This window comes from Nicotiana tomentosiformis, chromosome 1 (genome assembly GCF_000390325.3).
Source record: "Nicotiana tomentosiformis chromosome 1, ASM39032v3, whole genome shotgun sequence".
NCBI classification, from domain to species: Eukaryota; Viridiplantae; Streptophyta; class Magnoliopsida; order Solanales; family Solanaceae; genus Nicotiana; species Nicotiana tomentosiformis.
Genome location: NC_090812.1, coordinates 109950393 through 109958577, shown reverse-complemented (window position 1 = coordinate 109958577; position 8185 = coordinate 109950393). Strand labels below are relative to the sequence as shown.

General features: G+C 36.3%; 1 long non-coding RNA gene across 1 annotated transcript; it reads right to left on the bottom strand.

The window, feature by feature from the left end:
• Positions 1-4798: 4798 nt before the first annotated feature.
• Positions 4799-6932, bottom strand: LOC138892114 (uncharacterized). Its single transcript, XR_011408195.1, has 3 exons — positions 6872-6932; positions 6463-6792; positions 4799-4974 (listed from the first exon to the last, which is right to left on the bottom strand). It is a non-coding gene; the product is annotated as an uncharacterized lncRNA (long non-coding RNA).
• Positions 6933-8185: the final 1253 nt, after the last annotated feature.

Here is an 8185-nt window from a genome sequence, read left to right as displayed (position 1 = left end):
AAAAGAATACAAAAATGTGAAGTTACTAATGGTTTGGCAGCCTCTCGAAGATAAGTACAGACGTCTCCGTACATATCCACAAGACTACTAAGCATTCTCATGACTCATGAGACCTATGTAACCTAGGATCTAATACAAACTTGTCACGACCCAAAATCCTAACCTGTCGTGATGGCGCTTATAATGGCACTAGGCAAGCCGACATTTTGAAATAATTCCAACACCTTTAATATGAATGAATTAAAGCAGTTTAAATAATAAAAGTTCTTATAAAAATAGGGATAGAAATCCAAAACACAACGCAGAAGTTCCCAACTATCGGGGTGTCACAGAGTACATAAGCATTTATACATCACAAAACTGGAAAATACTGTCTATGATAATCTGAAATTAAATACAATAAGCATAAACATAGGGAAGGAGAGACAAGGTCTGCGAAACATCGGGCAACTACCTTGGAATCTCCCAAAAGATCAATTGTGCGATGAAATCACACCCACCATGTCCGGAAACACCTGGATCTGCACACGAAGTGCAGTGTGTAGTGTAAGTACAATTAACTCAGTAAGTAACAATATTAAATAAGGAACTAAAAGTAGTGACGAGCTTTACAACTAAAGTTAAATTACAGAAATTTCGAACATAGTAAGGTAGGCATGCTTGCAAGTTCGACAATTAAGGCCAAACAATAATTCATGTCAAGTTCAACTGAAACAGAAGATAATATCTCTTAGAAATTTGAAGAAAGTGATATATGACATCTGAAGTGCAACAATAATGAAGTCAATGCATCCTCTCAGAGCAATAGTCAATCAGTCCTCCCATTCACTCCAACCTCACAATCACTCTTTCCTCAGAGTCACTTATTCTTCTCAATCACTTAGCACTCGACACTCGCACTCAGTAGGTACCTGCAATCACTAGGGGTGTGTACAAACTCCGGAGGGACTCCTTCAGCCCAAGCATTATAACAAGCCAATCATGACATATATTAGTGAAACATGCTGCGACGTGCAGCCCAATCCCATAAATATCCTCACAATCAAGCCCTCGGCCTCAGTCAATTATCAACCTCTCCAGTCTCTCGGACTCTCAGAATTCATGATAAGAAGCCCAAACAACAATAATATGATGCATCAATAATGAACAATAGAGACTGAGATGTAATATACAAGTAAAATTGTGACGGAGTACAAAACAACTATTTAGCAGATAATTCAACATGTACCCGACCTCTGTGGGTCCCTACATTGCCAACACATAGTCTAAAACATGTTTGCTAACATGATTTGTTGTTCAATTTCTCTAATACATGGAGAATGTACAGATAACAACAGATTATTCATCTACACAGTTACATGGAATTTGACTAAGTCACAATTCCTACGGTGCATGCCCACACGCCCATCACCTAGCATGTGCGTCACCTTAAAACCAAATACATGGCACGTAATACGGGGTTTCATACCCTCAGAACTAAATTTAGAACTTTACTTACCTCAATCCGAGCAAATCTCTACTCCAACACACTACTGCCTCGCGAAACGTTCTCCTAACGCCTCGAATCTAACCATAAATAATTTGATATAATCAATACATGCTAAAGGAATTAACTCCATAAGCAAATGCTAAGTTATTAATCAAAATTAAAAATCGACTCAAAAGCTGGCCCCCGAGCCCACGTCTCGAAATTCAATAAAAGTCACAAAACCTGAAAGCACATTCAACCACAAATCTAACCATAACAAATTTTTTAAAATCCGACACCAAATCGTCACCCAAATTCCCAAATCAAACTCTCTAAATCCCTAGCCTCAAACTCTCAATTTACACTTTAAATACACACAACTAGGTGGGAAAATCAATGGGGAAGCAAGATTATTGATAAAAAATGAGCACAAGGGACTTACCACAAGAATCCCCTCGAAAACCCTCTTAAGAATCACCCAAACCCGTGCTTGAAATGTTTAAAACGAAGCCAAAATCGCGAACCCTTGTTATAATAATCTGTCCAGCACTTCTGCGGGAACTTAACCGCTTTGGCGGCGTCGCAGAAGCGACATCACACATGCATCTGATACTCATTCCGCTCCTGCAGTCCCTCACTCTGCTTCTACGGACTCCCTTCTGCGAGAACCCAAGCCGTCTTTATGGACCAAGCCCATCGGCCCAGTTCCGCTTCTGTGGTTCCCCTGCCGCCTGTGCGACTTCCTCTTCTGCGCACCTCTCACCGTACCTGCGGCCACGGAGGTGCGAAAAAATCCTCGCACCTGCGACCACCTGCATACTCCCCTCCAACTCGCACCTACGCAAGCCAGCCCGCACCTTCTAGCTCGCACCTGCGATCAAAGTTCTGCAGGTGCGGTTACACCAGCAGAGGACCAACTTTAACTTTTGATTCGTTAACCATCCAGAATCAACCCGAGGCCCCTGGGACCTCAACAAGCATACCAACAAGTCCTAAAACCTCATACGAACTTAGTCGAGCCCTCAAATCACATCAAATAACTTCAAAAACACGAATAGCACCATAATTCAAGACTATTGAAACTAAGTAAATTCAACTTCTACAAACGACACATAAACCTATCAAAACACGTTCGATTGTCCCCAAATTTTGCACACAAGTCAAAAATGACATTACATACCTACTCCAACTTTCGGAATCCGAATTCGACCCCAATATCAAAAAGTCCACTCCCGGTCAAACTTTTTAAAAATCCAATTTTTGCCTTATAAAGCCTAATTCCACTACAGATCTGCAAATCATACTCCGAACAAGCTCCTAATGTCCAAAATCTCTCAACGGAGCTAACAGAACCATCAAAACTCCATTCCAAAGTCGTTTACTCATAGATCAATATCCGGTCAATCATTTCAACTTAACCTTTCAACCTTGAGACTAAGTGACTCATTTCATTCTGAATTCACTCGGGACCCGAACCGACTACTCCGGCAAGTCACATAACATCTATAAAGTACAAAATGAGCAGTAAATAGGGGAACGGGGCTACAACTCTCAAAACGACCGGCCAGGTCGTTCCAATAAGTTTCTTTCGGGTGATTTTCTGATAAAGAGGAAGAAATGTATCATAATTAAGCTTTCTCAATACTAAAGCCATTGTTAGCAGAGAACCTATTCAGAGAATCAAGAGAAGCCATTGTTGATGTTCCACCAGGCTCTCGCGTCAAATATTTTCCTTACTAGCTAACAACCTTGTTTTCTTTGGAGAATCAATTTTTGTCAGTTCTCTTTCCTTTATATAGAAGTTATGAATCAGAGAAAATAGCATAAACAAGAAAACAGAAAGCAGTAGGAAGTTTGTACAGATGGAACCTATGTATTTGCCCCTGAATTACTCATCATTGAGTGTGGGAGTTAGCCCAATTTCGTGCTTGTTATGTGGGAGAATATCCAATGCTCGAAACCCAAAATAAGAGTCTTTCCCGAAATAAGCATTTTTGCCAACTTAAGACTTTGAAACTAATTAATCTTAATTATCATGAGATTTTCATAGTACGAGTATTAACTTAAGACCTGCGATCTCTAAGATAGCTGGGGTTGTTCATGAAGTATAATAAAAGATACTCCTAGCTAGTATGTTGCATATGTTTTTTGGTGAATATTTGGTACATTACATAAAGATGAGATATATAGTGTATCACATAAAACTTTATAATTTTATTATTGTTTTTTCAACTAAATTAAAATGGGAAGATGAAATGAAGGTTAATTTAATTTAATCTTTTAATTGTTTTATCCAAATAAAAATCCACATTTCCCCCAAAAGTTAAAAATAGGGCAACAATTATGACGTTTTGGTGATGATTTCACCCGAAAGGTTCCAAAGTTGTAATTCAATCCAAAATTCTTTTTACACAAATTTCTTTCAAGTCCTTCTGACCAATCAGCAAGAATGTGTAAAATCAAAGGTCACGAATATTTGAACTGGAGCCTTCAAGAAATGAGAGAAAGAAAATGAGAGAGTCTTATTGGTGAAAACCATCACGGGCACCGTAAGGAGATTGTGAGTAGAGAAATTACAAATGAGAGAATCTTGTTAGTGAAAACCTGCAAATGGCACTATAAGGCGATGCTGAGAAGAGAAATGACAGAGGTCGGCTGGTGAAAATTCGCAAAGGGCACTACTAATCGAAAAGTGGTTCCTCACGGCCATGGCATCAACATACTCCTAGGCAAGGTTTCTCAGTTTCAGGACAAAACTTGTACTATAAGAATATTGGCCTTTAGCGAGGAAAAATTTAGTCGTTAAAAGTCCAAATCCGGTCGTTATAAGTCAATAACGACCGAGAAAAATCCGGTCGTCACCGTTCGTTAAAATCCATGACGTTAAAAGTTAACGATCGGTTTTCAATCTGGTCGTTAAAGACCCTTTAGCGACGATATAATTTCCGTTCGTTATACATCATTTGTAGCGACATGATTTTTCCGTCGTTAATTTATCACCAGTCTTTAATTACAACAGCTAATTTAGTCCTTACAAGTGCTTTTAGCGACCATAAGTCCCTTCGTTAATTGTATAATTATATTTAACAACCAAATTTCCCTTCGTTATTGCCTAATAAACTTTTTGAGAAATCTGTTGTTAAAGAGTTACGATGTCACCTGTCCTTCGCCAATGTGAAATTTTAATAAATACAATTACAAAAATTTATATTTCACAAATAGTAATACTTATTTTATATGGTTTCATACACACACTAGAAATATTTGAAAATAAACCAAATAATTGATATTTGTTAATACAAAGAACTAAGCATCACTTTACTAGAAAACAATCCAAATAGAATAACATCATTTTAACAATTCCTAAAAAGAGAAAAAATAAAAGTGCAGCATATGTACATAAGGCAATGACTTCATAGCATCCCTAACATAACAAAATTCTCTTGTTCTTCAACTTGTTATGCACTTTCTTCAAGAATAGGTTCTTCGGACTTCAAGTTTTTGATCTGTTAGAATAATAAGTTTATGCAAGTTTACTAACAAAGAATAAACAATTAAAGAAGAAGATCAGATTCATTAAAGGCAACAATTAAAGAAGAAGATCAGATTCATTAAAGGCTACACTGATCGTCATAGTGAAATAATACAATCATCATTTGACATAACAGTAGGCAATATTGTAGCAGAAAAAAGACGCATTATATTTCCTATGTTTGCGGACAATGATCAGAAGATTGATGATAGTTCCAAATCACACAATCCTAGTCATACTAAAACCTACACAACCAAATGTCATATTCTGGGAAGCAAATCCAATATAGAGCTTCATGCAATTCTACACATAATGGGGACACGTGATTGTTATACAAAAAGCATATAGAAAGTTTTGGGAAAAAGTCGATAATAACTTTAAATCAAGTCTCAATGAAGAACCGGTGATTACTTGTTCATATACCAAACTTCCCTTTACAACTCACCTTTTGGTTCTACTTTGAGGTCCATTATTTCATCAGTTCTCTGTTCATTGAGCCAAATTATGACAACTGTAGTTGATATTGGGTATGAAAATTCATTCTTGCTTATAAATTCACTTGTCTCGATGACTATATTTTTATTTAAATTCATAAACCTTAATGTCATGAACAAAATTCACATGAGCAACAATTTCATCACAGAGTATAATATTAATGGAATCTAGCACACATTTGTATGCAACTTCTAGCACACATCAAATGTATAGAAGCATACAGTATAACAGATCAACTTTCCAATTAAATATATGAGAGAAAATACACTTTTGATAATTATAAGCTCTTCGCAATACCTGAATGGAGTCCAAAACAATGTTAACCTAAAACTATTTGTATGCCATTTAGTACCATTTTTTTTAAAGAAGTTGTAGCATAAAAACATCTATTAGGGTGTCATTTTTCTTTTTTCTTGTTTCTTTTTTTAGCAGAAAAATGACACATTACATTTCTTATGTCCGCGAACAATGATTTGAAGATTGGTTATAGAATTTTATGCAATTCTACACATAACATGGACAAGTGATTGATATACAAAAAACACACAATCTCATTTTCTGTGAAAAAAACCTTATATAGAGTTTCATGCAATTCTACGCATTACAGGGACAAGGGATTGATATACAAAAATCATAGAGAAACGTTTGAGAAAGAGTCGATTATGACTTTAAATCAAGCCTCAATGAAGAACCAGTGCTTACTTGTTCATATACCAAGCTTTCCTTTGCAACTCACCTTTAAGTTCTGCTTTGAGGTCTATTATTTCGTGAGTTATCTGTTCATTGAGCTAGATTATGACAACTCTAGGTGATAATAGGTATGCAACTTGATTCTTATTTATAAATTCACTTGTCTCGATCACTATGTTTTTGTTTGAATTAATAAACTTTAATGTTATGGAAAAAATTCACATGAGCATTGCAACACATTCATCACAGAGTAAAATAGGATTTTCAATCTACTAACCCGTTAAATGCTTCAATCTATTGTTCACTTGAAGATGATGATGAAGCAAGATTAAACACTGCACTTGCAAGTTGTGCATATTTGCTCTCTAGATCTTCACATTTATTCTTTAGCCCTTCCATGTGTCCTTTTAGCGATTCATTTTCTTTTTCAATAGCATTCAGCTTCTCCAACAATGCAGCATTCGAGGAGTTACCATCTTTTAACTCCTTAGCAGTAATCCCACCACCAAATCCAACTACATAACTTGCATTGAGGTCCGGCGCACCTTTCTACAACCTCAATATTTGTAAGAGACGATTCAGATTGCACCAATTCTTGAATTTTAGCCTATAAATTATAAGACAATTTAAAATAATATAACACAAAAAGTAAAATGATATAAAATAAAATTTATCAATACAACTACATATTTTTCATTGGTTTCAGGTTTGACAAGTTTGTCCTCCTTCTTATGAGTCTCAAATAAGATAGTTGTCACAGTCTTTGCCTCCCTTCACATTTAAATAAATAAGTCACAGAATCTTTGTAACAAAGATGAGATTTCTTAATAGAAATGCAGCTTATATGAAAGCAAAACTTGTGCGATTACTTTGCATACGCCTGTTGTAAAATAATTTTGGTCAATCCAAATACTTGAAAATGAAATTCCATAACAAAGTAGTGTTCTCATATATAAAGGCAATGACTACCAAATAAATTTACACCAAGAGATGAAAGATATTAACAAAGAGAGAAGCTATGAAATCCGATTTACCTCCTGGGGTGCTGCACATAGAAGGTAGAAATAATGATAGTTGCGTTCAGGATGTTAAACTTGGCAAACACGAGATCTTTCAAGAAGGTAAGTTCTAATAGTTGCACCAGATATTTTTCCACTTTTTCAAACTGAATCTCTACAAATTTACCAAAACGACTGTAACAACATATGTAATGAGCATTCAGAAGAAAAAAACATATGCCAAAGCAACTAAATGAGTCACTTCTTGATTGGAAGCATGAGCAAAAAACAATATCTCACCTTGAATTGTTATTTCTAACTGTCTTGGCATTGCCAAATGCTTCAAGTACTGGATTTGACTGGAGATAAAACAATAAAGAGCTTAAAGAATGAGAAAACCAGTAAAGAAGGCTTCTAAGGAAATGACACTCGGCCCTAAAACTTGAAGACTTAAGCCTGCAAAGCGAAGTGTGCCATTAGCTTACCCACCCTCGTAAGTTTAAGGAGTAAAAAAGTTTAAAACAAGCTAAACTCATCAAGATCATACAGCTTACCTCTAGAACTTGCTGCTCGACAGTTCTCCCTTCATTGCCTTTATGGCCATCCAAATAAGCAAGGTATTGTTGCATAAGCATTTTAGTAGTTTCAGTCTTACCAGCCCCACTTTCACCACTGACCAATATAGAATTGCTTTTACCGTCATTGATCATTTGCCTGATTCATTTTGATATCTCAGTTATCATTGTATACTTTTTGAGGGTAAATCTTGTGGAGTGGAAGTTGAACACATGAGTACCTGTAAGTGGCATCAGCAATAGCAAAGACACGAGGACTTAATTTGCCAAGCGGGGCTCCCTTGTATTTTCCATCATGTGGCGATCGTATAGATGGGGCAGCTTTTGGAATGGATTGATGGCGATGAGAATACTTCCAGTATAAGCTTGTCATAAAGTTATATTACTATACAAGATTATGATTGAACCACCCTTAGGTGCAGCAATT